Genomic DNA, 14,272 nt, shown 5'->3' on the forward strand with positions numbered 1-14,272 from the left:
ACGAAGGGTGATATATATTTTCCTTATTCCATGTGGCTTTTGTCTCTGACTGTTACATCATGCAGCCCAGATATCAGGAGAAGTGGCCTTGATCATATTAGTGGGTTGAAAAATGCAAGCCACAATAATAGCATAGAAATGTACAATAAGAAATGTAAGATGTACAAAAAGGCAGATGCTTAACCCCTGAGCCACCAGGCATCTCAACTTTCTTAGGTTTCTAAAATGATTTTTAAACCATATGTTTAAACATGTTTAACCATAAGTTCCACAAAAACTTTTAATATATTTAAATAAGACAATCTTGAAAAATACATAAATATATGACTTAAATCCATCTTTGGATTCTTTGCAGAATAATGCAGAATGACAAGAAGTAAGAGCAGAAATGGTAAACTCAGAAAACAAAAACAATAAAAATAATTAGAATTGACTGTATTGAATAGAGAAAGCAGAGGATGAAGCAAAAAAAAAGAAAGCACAAAGAAAGAAAAAAATCAAAGACGTAGAGGAATATTACTTCCAGAACTAACTTGTGCTTCTTTTGCAAATACAAGTATTATATGTTGCCTATGCTTGACTTATATTATCTAGATTTTGTTATTTATAGATGCTACAGGATTTGTAGCATTGACTCTTTAGGGATTTAACTAGAAACATTTATCTCAGTAGGTGATAATGAGTTATCAAATACCTAGGAAAATTCTTTAAAAATAATTAATTAAAGACAGAAAAATTGACATGGAATGTTTTGATTGTAAAAAATACTTAAAAATAGTGCTATAGTCCTACAAATAAAAATTCCAAAAATATGAGTTTATTGTACATAAAACAACTTTTTTTGTTTTATGATTAAAACATAAGCATTTAAGTATATCAACTAATGGACATTTTTAAAGAGAAGTGTTTGTGCAGGTAAAAATCTAATATGGATGAAGAGTAACGCATGGAATAAAATATAATTACAGAGAATAAAATTTCTAAATAATTAAGATGAAGATTAATGCCTGATCACAAATATCATTAATTCCAAATGTCTGCTCCCAAAATAACAACAGTTATTATGTAACTAGGAATAGAATGAGCTTGCCTTGCAGGTGATGGCACTGTCTTCTCATCGTCTATATAGAACTTTATTTCTACACAGTTAATTCTTGATTATCTGTGCTAATAGAGGAATGCATTTCTGCAGAATATATAATTAGTATGTATTCTAGTATGTATTTTCCACTTAAAGCTTCACAGGGAAATTAAAAGAGACATTGGATCTAGCTATTGAATTCACATATTTCCCTTCATCTACTTTGATATTTGAACTCCCTTTGTTTAAGTCCAAGGAAAACAATGAAGCTTCCAGAGAAGCAAATATTATGTTCTTGATAGACAACTAAAAATAAACCTAAGGAAATAACAATATTTCCAAGCAGAAAGAGATGAAATAATAAGGAAAACCTATGCTTTATTAGTTTTTTTTAAATTTCCAACACATTTTTAAAATAATAAACAATGGAAGTATTACAAGAAAATATTTCTCTCCTTTTTTAAAGATTTTATTTATTTATTCATGAGAGACACAGAGACAGGCAGAGAGAGAGGCAGAGACAGGAGAAGCAGGCTCCATGCTAAGAGCCCGATATGGGACTCAATCCCAGGACTCAGAGATCATGCCCTGAGCTGAAGGTAGAGGCTTAACCAGTGAACCACCAGGCATCCCGGAAATATTTCTCTCTTGAGTCACTGGAGAGTAAATTGCCAAGCTGACACTTCATTGCCCTCCAAAACGTGTGTGTGTGTGTGTGTATTTTATAAATAGGCTACTTTCTTACATAACCATCATATATTCATCAAAATCAAGAATTTAGCAAGGAAACATTATTGATAACTATGTGTAATAGTTATCTCTTACTGCATAAAAAGTCCTAAAATATAATTGCTTAAAACATTTTTTATTTCACGCTTTCTGTGGGACAGGAATCTGAATGTGGTTTAGTTGGATCTTTCCACTGGGTCATAATATTGCAGTTAAAGCAGCTACTTGGGCTGTTGTCTCATCTGAGGACTCAGCTCAGGAAGGACTTGCTTCAAAGCTCACTCACATGGCTGTTGGCAAGATTTACATGCTCATAGGTTCTTGAACTAAGAGACTCAGTGCCCCACTGGCTATATTGATCAGAAGCTTCCCTCACATCCTTGCCACAGGAGCTTCTCCAAAGAGTAGTTGACAAAACATCAGGCAATTTCCATCAGAGTGAGAAGATAAGAAAGCGAGAGATGGCGCAAATTGGAAACCCCATTCCTTTTATAACCTACTATTGAGAGAAGCATTTTAAAATTCTCACCATACTGTTTCCATTAGAAGTGAGTTTCTAGCTCCAGCTCACACTTAAAGGGAGGGGATTACACTGAGATGTGAATAGTAGGATCAGGAGTCATTGGGGATATCTTGGAGGCTGTTTGCTATACCATCTAATCTTCAGATTCTCTTCAAGTTTTCTCAAAGATCTAAGTAATGTTATTATTTAGTTTCCATTTAGCATCATCTACTGCAGTTAAATATCCTTCCTTCTTAGTCTCTTTAGTATGGAATGTCTCTTCAGTCTTTCCTTGATTTTCATGACCTTCCCACTTTTGAGATTATAGGCTACTTATTTTGTATAATGTGTCTTTTTGGGGGGTTTGTCTAACATTTCCTCATAATATTCAGGCCACACATGTTTGGCAGAAATATCACAGGGGTGATGGTACATTTTCTAACTACTTCTATCAAGTGGTAGGCAACATCAATTTGTCTAATTATTAATGGTGTTCACTTTGATCACTTAAGATGTTATCTGCCAGGTTTCTCCAATATAAAGTTACTCCTCTACTTCTTCATAATTAACATGAATTTATGGGAGCAATGTTTTGAATTTGTAAAAACATCCCATTCATCATCAAACTCTCAAAGTATTTATTCCCTTATTTACATCTGTATAGATTCATGTTTTCTTAGTTTATTCAGTGAAAAGATAATTTATTATTACTATTATTTTGATGCTTGAGGTATTCGTTTTGGCCAGAAAGAACTCAATACATCTGGATTTTGTGTTATTTAGAAATTGTCTCCTTCATTTTTTAAACACTCTCTTTATTGGGGGTACAACAAGATGTTTTAGCTCATCTTCTTGTCTCATCATTTTTCTGGCCCAATCTTGAAACTAGACATTTCTCTAGGAAGCTTTGCTTTCCTTCCCAATGACATAACTGTACATATTGCTATTGAGGTGTGATTATTCCCCAAACCTCCTAATAAATAGATCTACAGAATGTACACACACATACATACAGAATGTATCCAACAAATATATACAAATATAGAACTAACAGCACAATTTCTATTTTCTGCTTTTTCAAATATTTATTTATTTATTTATTTATTTATTTATTTATTTATTTATTTATTTATCTGAAACACGGAGAGAGAGTCAGAGACAAAGGCAGAGGGAAAAGTAGGCTCCATGCGGGAAGCCTGATATGGGACTCAATCCCAGGACCTGAGAAAATGACCTGAGCCAAAAGTAAACGCTCAACCACTGAGCCACCCAGGTGCCATCTATTTTCTGCTTTTCTATAACTAGAAGTTCTTTCTTAAACAGTAAGAAATCTGTTTTCCGTTTTCCTTATATTTAATTTCTTGATCAATTCTCTCATATGTGTAAATGTCCTATTTTCATTGTCATCTCCTCCGCCCGTGTAGTTACTATCCTTACCCTGTTCTGACCTCCAGTGCTAAGTCATGCATCATTTAGACAATCTTCCCACCTTGCTTGGGCTCTGACATTCACACTGAGTACTTTCTGTTGAAATGCCCCCCTCACATTTCTCAGGGTCTGACACCCCATATCAGTGTCACCAATGGATGAATGACTTTCTCACCCCATTTGAGCTCACAGTCATCATACCAGTCTCTCCTCTCCCCACCAAAACTACCCTCCCCACCACAAACCAAGATCTTACCACCCATGGTGGTCTTCTCTCTCTGATCAGGTTAGAACACCTTATACGGGATCACTGACCCACTGTCGAGGCCCCTGTGAATATTTCCTGGACTCCAATTATCTCAAGAGTCCATCTTTCCACATGCAAAACTTCCCTACAGTGCCTGGGGTGTGACACCTCAAACAAGGCCATCTTTTTCAATCTACTTTTCCTTCACAGGTTGCCTATTACTTTATGTGAACTCTAACCCACCTCCTGCAAGCTCTTATATCATTGTGGCTTCTGACCCCCAGGTTCCTATACCATAAACATCTATACTCCTTTATTCCTTCTAATGTTTTTAGGACTAAAATGCTCAAAAGGAAAAGAAAAGAAAGATAAGGGAAAGAAAAGGAAAACAAAAGGAAGAGAAAGATTTTAAAAAGTATTTTAGATTATATTTAATGAGAAAAAAAATATCTGGAACCCAATGATTTTACTCAGAAAAGAGGGTTGCCAAAACACAGATTAATAGTTCAAAAGTGATCATTACTTAAAAAATTAAAAAAAATTGTTAAGTTTAAAATATTATTTGTGGAAGAATGCAAATGAAAGCAAAATCCTTTACCACTTTGGGTGTGCAGAAGAATTTATTAAAAGTAGTTCCCATGAGTGTCCATTCTATGATAAATCACTCCTAAGGGCTATCCTGGTGATTACAATAGACATTTTAAAGCAGCACAACATATACTTTCAATTTTTTTCAGAAGTGTGAAGAAGACATTGATCCTTTTACTAAGACTACACATTAGGAAATTGACTCAGAGGAAATAATTCAACAATTGCAGAATTCCTACATTGTATTGCTCACATTAATAAAAAAAGATATTAATAGCTACTATTCAATAATATGAGGTTACTAAATCAGTAGGTTACATATAGATATCAGTGATAGGAAACTATTAAAATTATCACTTAAGTCTACAGTTAATGATAAAGATAATTTGATTTTGTTTGTTAAATAGACAAAAGCAGGGAATAAAAGAATATCTCTATTGTGTTAAGCAGACATTTTTTCATGAATATATACCTAAACAAATTTTACAAAATTATTCATTAATTCGTATGTGTGTTTGCCTCTAAGTTGTTGTTTCTACCTAGCTTGCATCCTATTCAAAATGTTAACTCCCCTAAACTCTTTCTTCTTGCTATTTGATGTGTGTTTTAAATTGATTCAACTAACATGAGATTCAAGATGTAAGTGTAGTCTGAAATCCTTTCTGTTTCATGGTCTCTGGAACCATTAGTGTTCTTGGAGGTTACTGTTACATTGGATTAATTTTCCACTTGACACTCAAGAGTTCCACTATTATCTCAGGAAAAATTTATTCATTTAACTTCATGTTCAATAACTGAGAGTATATAGTTAGTCTTAAGAGCACCATACCACCACATGTTGATAGAAATAAATTGATAAGCTTAGAAAAGGGATAGGTGGGAGAAAAGTGATGGAGAAGATTCCCAAATTAACAGTGAATTTGGAGACATTGTTTTAGATTTATTTTAATTAATTTGTTATTTTAGACAGCAAAACTATATTTGAAAATTGGAGAATTAATTAAATAATATGGATTATATGTTGCATTTTTAACTTCTTGTGATATTTGAATTTTTGTTACATCATATCATAGTAATTTTATGACATGTTCCAGTGGAGCACAAAGGACAACATAATGACAGATTGTTTGGCATAATTATTTAATTTTAATTTCAAATGATATTTTGGCACATTTTGAAGAGTTTATAAAGAAACAGTACTAACCAAGCACTTTTTTCTGGTCGAGAGAGGGATGTCACTATAGTAGCAATTATGATAACTCGTGAAGCAAAGCAGGAAAGTTCTTTTCCATGTTTTGTGGACCCTGCTCATGAAGCCACAGGGACATCTGTGAAAAGTACTTCCAATGAAGCGCCACTCACAAAAATTAATCATCCCCAAGAGCTATACTGGATCAGAGGAAATAAATACATGGGTGGGCTAAAGTTGGCTTATTCAGAAAAATCCAAGTCATAGTTTAAAGCAAAGGAAATAAGAAAGTTCTGTCAAGCATTAGGACTACACAATAAAAGCTGAGAATAAGGATCAAATTATGAAGTATATTTGAGATTTTTTCATGGAGGGTATGAGTATCTGAGAATGTTCTCTCTAAGCAAGTGGCCTTTGAGTTACCATCTTTCTTAGTCTGCTTGGGCTGCCATAACAAAATACCATAGACCAGGTAACTTACTTAACAGAAAATTTATTTCTCACAATTATGGAGGCAGGGAAGTTCAAAATCAAGGTGCCATCAGGATAAATTTCATTGTAAGTTCTCTTTACTTGGCTAGTAGTTGGGTGCCATTTTGTTGTATGTTCATTTGGCCTTTCCTTGGTGAATGCTCATAAAGAGAGTGAAACATATCTCTTTCTCTCTTCTTCTTATAAGACCACTAGTTCTGGGATCCCTTGGTGGCTCAGCCGTTTGGCACCTGCCTTCAGCCCAGGGCATGATCCTGGAATTCCTGGATCAAGTCCCACATCGGGCTTCTTGTGTGGAGCCTGCTTCTCCCTCTGCCTGTGTCTCTGCCTCTCTCTCTCTCTGTATCTCATGCATAAATGAATAAAATCTTAAAAAAAAAAAAATAAGACCACTAGTTCTATCGGATTAGAGTCCTACCTTTATGACTTTATTTTATTTAATTTACTTCCTAGAGACCCTCTTCAAATATAGTCACACTGTTAATTAGGGCTTCAATATATGAATTCAAGTGGGAGGGGGGAGCAGAATTAATTTCATAGCACCACCTGAAGGAAGAAAGAGTGTACTATGAAAGACTTCTAAGGAAATAATATTCTAAAGATTTATTTAGTTATTATTTATTTATTTATTTATTTATTTATTTATTTATTTATTTTTCAGAGAGAGAGCATGGGGGAGGAGTTTAGGGAGAGGGAAAGAGACAGTTCTCAAGCAGACTACCTGTTGAGCATGGAAGCTGATGCAGGGCTCCATCCTAGGACCCTGAGATCATGATCTGAGCTAAAACCAAGAGTCTGACACTAACTGGCTGAGCCACTCAGTAGCCCCTGTTTTTTAAAGATTTATTTATCTATTATAAGGAAAAATATTGTAGTAAGAAGAAACAGGAAATACAAAAACTTAAAGGCATGAATCAGCTGATGTGTCCCAGGGAAAGAAAAAAAAAAAAAAAAAACACTGTAGTCAAATGACTGTGCACTATGAGAAGACAAAGCGAGGAGAATCACTGGTTCTAATTCTCTTGTCTTGAAGAGGTTAGAAAAATTAATTCTATTTTTGTCTGCTATCCTGAGTTAGACCATTGGAAGTGATTGAGATCAGGGACTACGGAATTGGTGGGGACTGAGTCCATTTGATGAACGTGGTCTAATGTTACCATGTGGAAAACATTTGGTATAGTCCCGTCTCTAATTGTCAAGGCCTAGGGAGATGCTCACTAGTAGGCCCACTAAGGTTTCACACCCACATCCAGCCATAGGCTGAGCCATGAACTATATCACTTTGGGGCCAATATGAGGAGTCACAACGCTGCCTTTACAGCCTTGTAATTATTCACAAAATAAATAGCATTTATTACTAACATGAAAGATAACCTACTCACCAATGGTGCTGGAATAAGGAATCTTCTTTTCTTTTTTATCTTTTTCTCAGCAATTGGAAAAAACAAAACAAAGACAAAAACAAGCAAACAAAAAAACAAAAAGCCCTGGGAAGATAGAAGGAATTGAAAGTGAATAATCAACCCCATGCCTTCAGTTCAGAACTATGAGTCTCACCTCAGCTGTGGTAAGAAGGATTACTAAAAGATTAATATCAGATTGAAATTAAATTGTCTACAGTAAATTCCAAATCCAAATTATATTTAAAAATGTAATCAGAGTGAAATTTATTAAGGAAACTCATTTCCCACTAGCAAAGTGGATTTGACTTTGTACAGCTATTAGCAGTTATATAAAAAAGTAAAGCATTTTTATGTGTATCCCTCCAATTGGTTGAAGCACCTCTGTGAAATCAATTAGAAGGATTTATAAATATGTGATTAATTAAGTACTAACCATTTTTACTCATCCCAACTGTAATCCTCTGTATCTATCAATTTTTGCTACTGGTATAGACAGTATAATCATGTACTATGTAATGGCCTTGGGTATACTGTTGAACTCTTTCTTATAAAAATCAACTGACTTAAAAGAAAACTAGCTATTGTGAAGAAAAGACAGTTTAATAAGCCTTAACCTGCTTAATAAGTGGAAATACAGTTGCTTAGTAAGAGGACTTGAGAGTTGCCATTTAGCCCTTTCCTGGCAAGCAAATCCTCTGCTCATGAGAGACAGTGATTCAATTCCTACTTTTCTCTCACATCAGTCCCTACAGACACAATAGTAACAAATCCTAGCTCTAAAGGTTTAAATGAAGTGCGGAACTTTCTTCGGTGGATTTTTCTTTCAAAGAATAAGTTGTAAAGGGAAGTAGGGAGGTAGAGGATGGGGACATGTAAAGTGTGGACATGCAGCACATGTGAGTAGACTCAAATACAAGAAATCCACCTCACAGAAACCTGAAAGATCCTCACCAGTGCAAGTCCCTGTTGAGTAAGCTTACTTGTTTCAGAAAAGACATCATCAAAAGCTCATTAATGGTACAAAAATAAAATAAACACACCAAGTATTAAATGTAAACATAAAAAAATAATTGAAAAGATGTTTAAAGCATTTTTTAAGAATTTTATAAAGTGCTCTGATAAAGGCTCATTCAATATGTGGGTAGTTCTAATAAAAATATTGTTTTAAAAAATTAAAGAAAAGAGAGAAATCTTACTATATGACAAATAATGCTGTCTGAGACCTATGGCTATGAAAATGAAGCCAAAAAACATCCAAATTTCTCAATGTCTCAGTGCATTCATTTTTGGATTTGGAAAGAATTATTATGGAATTGTATTTCACCATTTTAAAAATATATTTGTATATTCTAGATTTTCCTAAAGCACAAGTAAAAACATAAAAACATGAAACATGTCATCACCAACATTGTTCATATTTTGCTTGTGCAAATCAGATTAATAAATTAATCTTTCTGCTGATTAAGAACATATACATGTTCAACTTTCCTGAATTTGAAAGATTATCATTCTGTTCATTGTTGTTAATAATAATAATAATAACAGAACGGATGGATTTCTGTATAAAGTAGCTTACAGTTTATAACAGAAAGAAAGGAAAAAGCCCTGGACTGTACAAAATTTTAAATAACAAGATGAAGAGTGGGAAGTGATAGGAAATATCATTGGGGAGAAAAATTTTAAGGTTGAATTGCTTTTCCGAGTCCAATCAGATTCCTAAAGAAATTGTTTTCAAGGTAACCTTTGGGAAGCACTGCCCTGGTAATTTCTTCAGTGTCTTCTGTGACTACACTCTCCATGTAACTGAAGAAAATTTTACCTACTCCAGATGATTTAGGTCAATTAGATGTTATAAGTTATTTTGTTATTTTCCCAAAGAGCCTCAATTCTTCTAACACCCCAACCTTTGGTACCTCTTCTCTCACATATTTCTAGCTGATGAATTTCTTTCTTTCTTTTTTTTTTTCAGTACAGAGATCCCCAGGATTGAACGTGCAATGTATTCCCAATGCTCTTACCAGAACTTAGTAAAGAGGAACTATTACCTTCTTACTCTCTGATATGATTGCTCTCCGTATGAAGTCTCAAATTGTATTAGATTTTGTTTCTGTATAATATTAGATTGTAATGCCTCCTGTGCCTTCCGTGTTCACACATACCTTACTTCAAATGTAGGATTTTCAGGAACACTAGTTTTCAGTTAATTCATTTTAGGTGTGTGTTTGCATCTGTGTGTGATCCTTTATGCTGTTAAAAGTTAAAATGACTTTATTTTATATATTATATATAAATGTTTCTAAGAAATAGAAGTCTTCTCATGCCCTTAGGTGTTCTTTCCAAAACAAAGATGGCAATTAGTAGACTGTCCATCTCATCGTGTGATGGCAAAGTCATATTAAGTGCATGTTAGTTTATCTTGATTGCTCTTTCATTCATTTAATTTCAATCTCCTTTGCTTAAGTTTATACATTTATTAAGACATATACTCTGATAAAAGTATTATACCAAATCCTGCTATTTCCTTAGATCATCTCCAAATATTTCTTTTTTTCTTTTCTTTCTTTCTTTTTAAATTTTTTATCTCCAAATATTTCTTCCTTACTTTAATATTTAAATTTCTTAGAACAATAACATTTTCTAGCTTATATTATCCATAAATTTATCCAAGTAAAAGATGTATCATCTATTACCATTCAGATATTGGGCTAATACTGAGAAAATAAACACGACTAAGACCAATATCTACCCTCAATGAAATTACAAGTAAGTAACAAAAAATACTCCGAATACTGTATTCTCAATCTTTGAGATATTGTCTTTTCCCTAGCTCTTGCATGAAGGTTCCATATTATTTTTCTATGTTACCTATCAAATTACCGCAATCAGTGTTTAAAAAAATTATTGTCTCACTATGTTTTTGTTTTTGTTTCCTTATCTCCTCAAGAAGGTAACAAACTAGTGTCTGAGGAACAGAGGAATAAATGGCAACCATCTACAATGTAATACCTATCCAGACTCCTAGAATAGATGGAATTCAAAAGTCCCAGAAGGCAAAACTGAAGTTTAGAAGTGATGGAAATGTGTCAACTTGAGAAAAAAAAAAATTTTAAGTGATTTTCTTGAGGCAAGAGAGAGGATGGCTATGTGATTTCATTAATTATTGAGAAATGGCCCATATAAGCTATCAGGTGATTAGCTTGAATGAATTGTTAATGGAGACTGGATTTTAGGCATCAGTCTTCTGGCTTCAGCTAAGATACTCCTATCCAAATTTAACAGAGACCAGTAGAACCTCTCTCAATGAAAATTATCAACAGCGATGACTATTGATTGAGAAAAGTGTTTGTCCTTGAGTGTACTTGGTCTCATGGGGATTTTTCCTGGCTTTAAGGACAAAGTTCCCCTTTAACAGTCCTAAAATTGGATTTTCCCCTGGATAGGAAGTTGAGGTCTTAGATGATCTGGCTTAAAGACCAAATTCAAAGACATTTAAAAAATGAAACACTTAAAAAAAAAAAAATGAAACACTTATTACTGATACATATTATACAGTAAAACTCAACTCCATCATTTGTGAAAACCAAAACATGATAATGCAGTATGATAATGGCTACAAGAGAAGTATGCATAAAATATTGAGAATACAGAGAGATCTGTCTAAATAAAAATGGATCTAGAAAATATTCTCCAGAAGGAAGTAACCTTAGTTTTAAAACTAAGGGGAGATTAAGGGATAGATAGAAGGAATCAAGGTAGAAATGGAGATAGTGAAGTGGGGGAAGGCGGGGGTCTCAACCCAATTTCTTCATATTTACAGGTAAATATAAAGGTTCAAAAAGATGGAATAAGAGGATCATACGGCCAATGGTGAAACTAGAATTGGCATCCCACTCTTAAGAAGTTTTCAGGAAACACTTGGTCCAGAGGTAACAACTTCTATAAATATGTTCTATTTAACCACTTTTTTTTCTTCAGATTTTGAAAGGTTTAAGTGTTGAAAGATTTCAAGTAGTTCTTATTAATATGTACCAGTGAGAGATATTGTCTTATCAATAAACATGTTAATTGGGCTTAGCTGACAGTTCAGAGAGAAAGTTATATAATAGGGGTCACAAATTCAAAAGCCCACAGGGGCTATGCTGTTAATGCAAATGAGAGAAATAGCCTAAATCCAAGTATAATACAAAAGAGGCTAGAAGAGCCTGGGTGAACTGGGGACCACCTAACCTTTCTGGAGGGCCAGCTTCTTTTTAGCACTCAACAATCACAACCACGTGAGAAGGCAGATTTAATAGTTTCAAAGTTTCTAATTTTTTCTGAGAAAAGTTGTTAAGTCGAGATTTAAGTGTTGGATGGTATTATGTGTTGGCAAATCAAACTTCAATTTAAAAAAAATAAGTATTGGTATTGGCTGTTGACTTTTCTTTTAAAACTATATAAGACTTGGAGCCAATAGTTCAAAAATTCTTTTATAAAGCAATAAAACATCATATAATTCTCATGAGTTGGGGAGTCTGAAAGAAGAGTTTAGAGTATGGTTGGCAAAGGGTAAGTCCTCTGAAAGAGACACAAATTGATAAAAAGAAAAAGAAGCACCATAAGTAAAGTTTACAGACTAAAAATGTGTCTAGTGCTGTAACCTGCTAAGAAAAAAAGAAAGTTTATTACATCATTTATTGCAACCCAAGTTTTCTATACCAATCTGCCAATGATCACATCACAATTCTGTCAGATAAGTGACAGTAAAATCTTTTTAATCACAGATAAAATCTAAACACAGTGTCTGTTGAAGTGTTTCATAGGCACTATCTCTGCCCCTGAAAAGAACAAGATTAGGGTATTGGATCAACCAAAAATGCTTAAATGCTTTCCATTCACTGTGTGTATGTGTGTCTGCCTGCATGCATGCATGCTTGTCTTCAATTTTCAATTCTCTTAGGGAAAAAAACTAACCTCTGCTCATGCACAAAAAATAATATAAGTACATTATAGCCTTGTCTTTTACTATGTCTGTGGATGCTATGACGACAAAGCAAATGATCTGTGCTTTTTACTTTAGTCCATTTTGGCAGCCAGAGTAAAAGTTGAAATTTACCTACTCTCTTGTTCCAAAATCATAGGCACATTTGTTTCCCTGACTAAACATAATTCTTTAAATTTTAGGCATTATTTGCTTCATAGGGCTGCAAGTCAGAAGAACTACCAATGTTAACTCAGATTTATTGAAAATACAAAAAATGTAGGGCTAAATAAGTTAAGATCTAGTTGGAAAATTATAGTATTTGGATTGGGAAATCCTAATTTTCTTCTGCAGAAAGTGACTATATATATTTTTTAGTATATGAAAGCCTTTTTAGGAAAGTCAGAGGAATATGATTCCAGGACTTCCAGGGTGTATCCCAAAGAAGAAAATATTTGGAGAGTTATATTCATGTCAAATTTTAGACTCTGGCTCAATTTAATCAGCTGGCTCACCTCCTACAGCTAACTTACTCCCTCTGCTACCTTTATTGAAATCTCACTTGGTTTAATGCTTCTTTCTCTCAAATTGAATCAGTTATGCATCTCATTGGTAGGTAAGAAAGCCATCTATTTTTAGCATACTTTTTAGGTGATATTAATTTAATAAATTCTATGCAAAGTAGAAGGAATAATCTAATGATGTATAACTGAATTCGGTAGTGTGCCTTGTTCTGGGGGCAGGACATATATTAAAAACGGTGGCAGAAGTGACCCCTTAAAGTTCAAAATTCAAAAAGAAACAAAACCACTCTAAGAAACAGTAAATTCCTTTATTTTATTTATTTTATCAGAATTTCTGAGATCAGTCTTTTTCAAAATGTGGATTCAAACAACTGAAGAGGGACAAAAGGGGAGAAGGGGGAGTTTCTAAGGAAGTTAAAGAATAACTCTAAGGGGGCTAGGTTGCAGAGAAACTCAACTCATTTATCTGGCCAGTGCTAATCTTGCTTCCTCCATGTTAGCTGTCGGACTCCCCAGTGTGGAAAGAGGGGTACTCAGGGCCCCATCCCCACTGTCACATTGAGGAGACAGATAATAACTAAGGTAGCAAGTAACTTGGCTAAATTTCTGGCCTTGAGGCTCTGCCTGCTTCTTCTTGACCCTAGGTAGACAGCTTGATAGAAGTTGCAGCCCCAAGCAGTGAATACCCTCAGGTCTCTTGCATCTGTCTTATATGGACAGAAGATCCATGCTCCAGCCCAATATGTGAAACTGACTTTGGTAATGGTAATCTCAATAGGAACATTTCAGTTACCAATTACATCACAGAAGATGAACTCCTAGATTGATTGATTGATTGATTGATTGATTGATTTTTGCCTCAGGTGTTGCTGTCCAGCTGGCCTCAGGCATTGGCCCTACTACCTTATTGAGTTTTTGTTTTATTTCTGATAGACTGGGATGTTTATCTTATTTTATAGTCTTGTCATTTTTTTCTTTTTATAAATAATTCATCTATTACTACTGCATGCTGAAAGGAAGGGGGAATTTTTAAACACATTTCAACAGCATGTGACTAAAAGGTTAACACACTTTTATGATAGGTAACTGCAAAGAAGTTCATTTCCTTTCTTGATATCTTAGAAGAATG

Source organism: Canis aureus, chromosome 30, assembly GCF_053574225.1.
Source record: "Canis aureus isolate CA01 chromosome 30, VMU_Caureus_v.1.0, whole genome shotgun sequence".
NCBI lineage: Eukaryota > Metazoa > Chordata > Mammalia > Carnivora > Canidae > Canis > Canis aureus.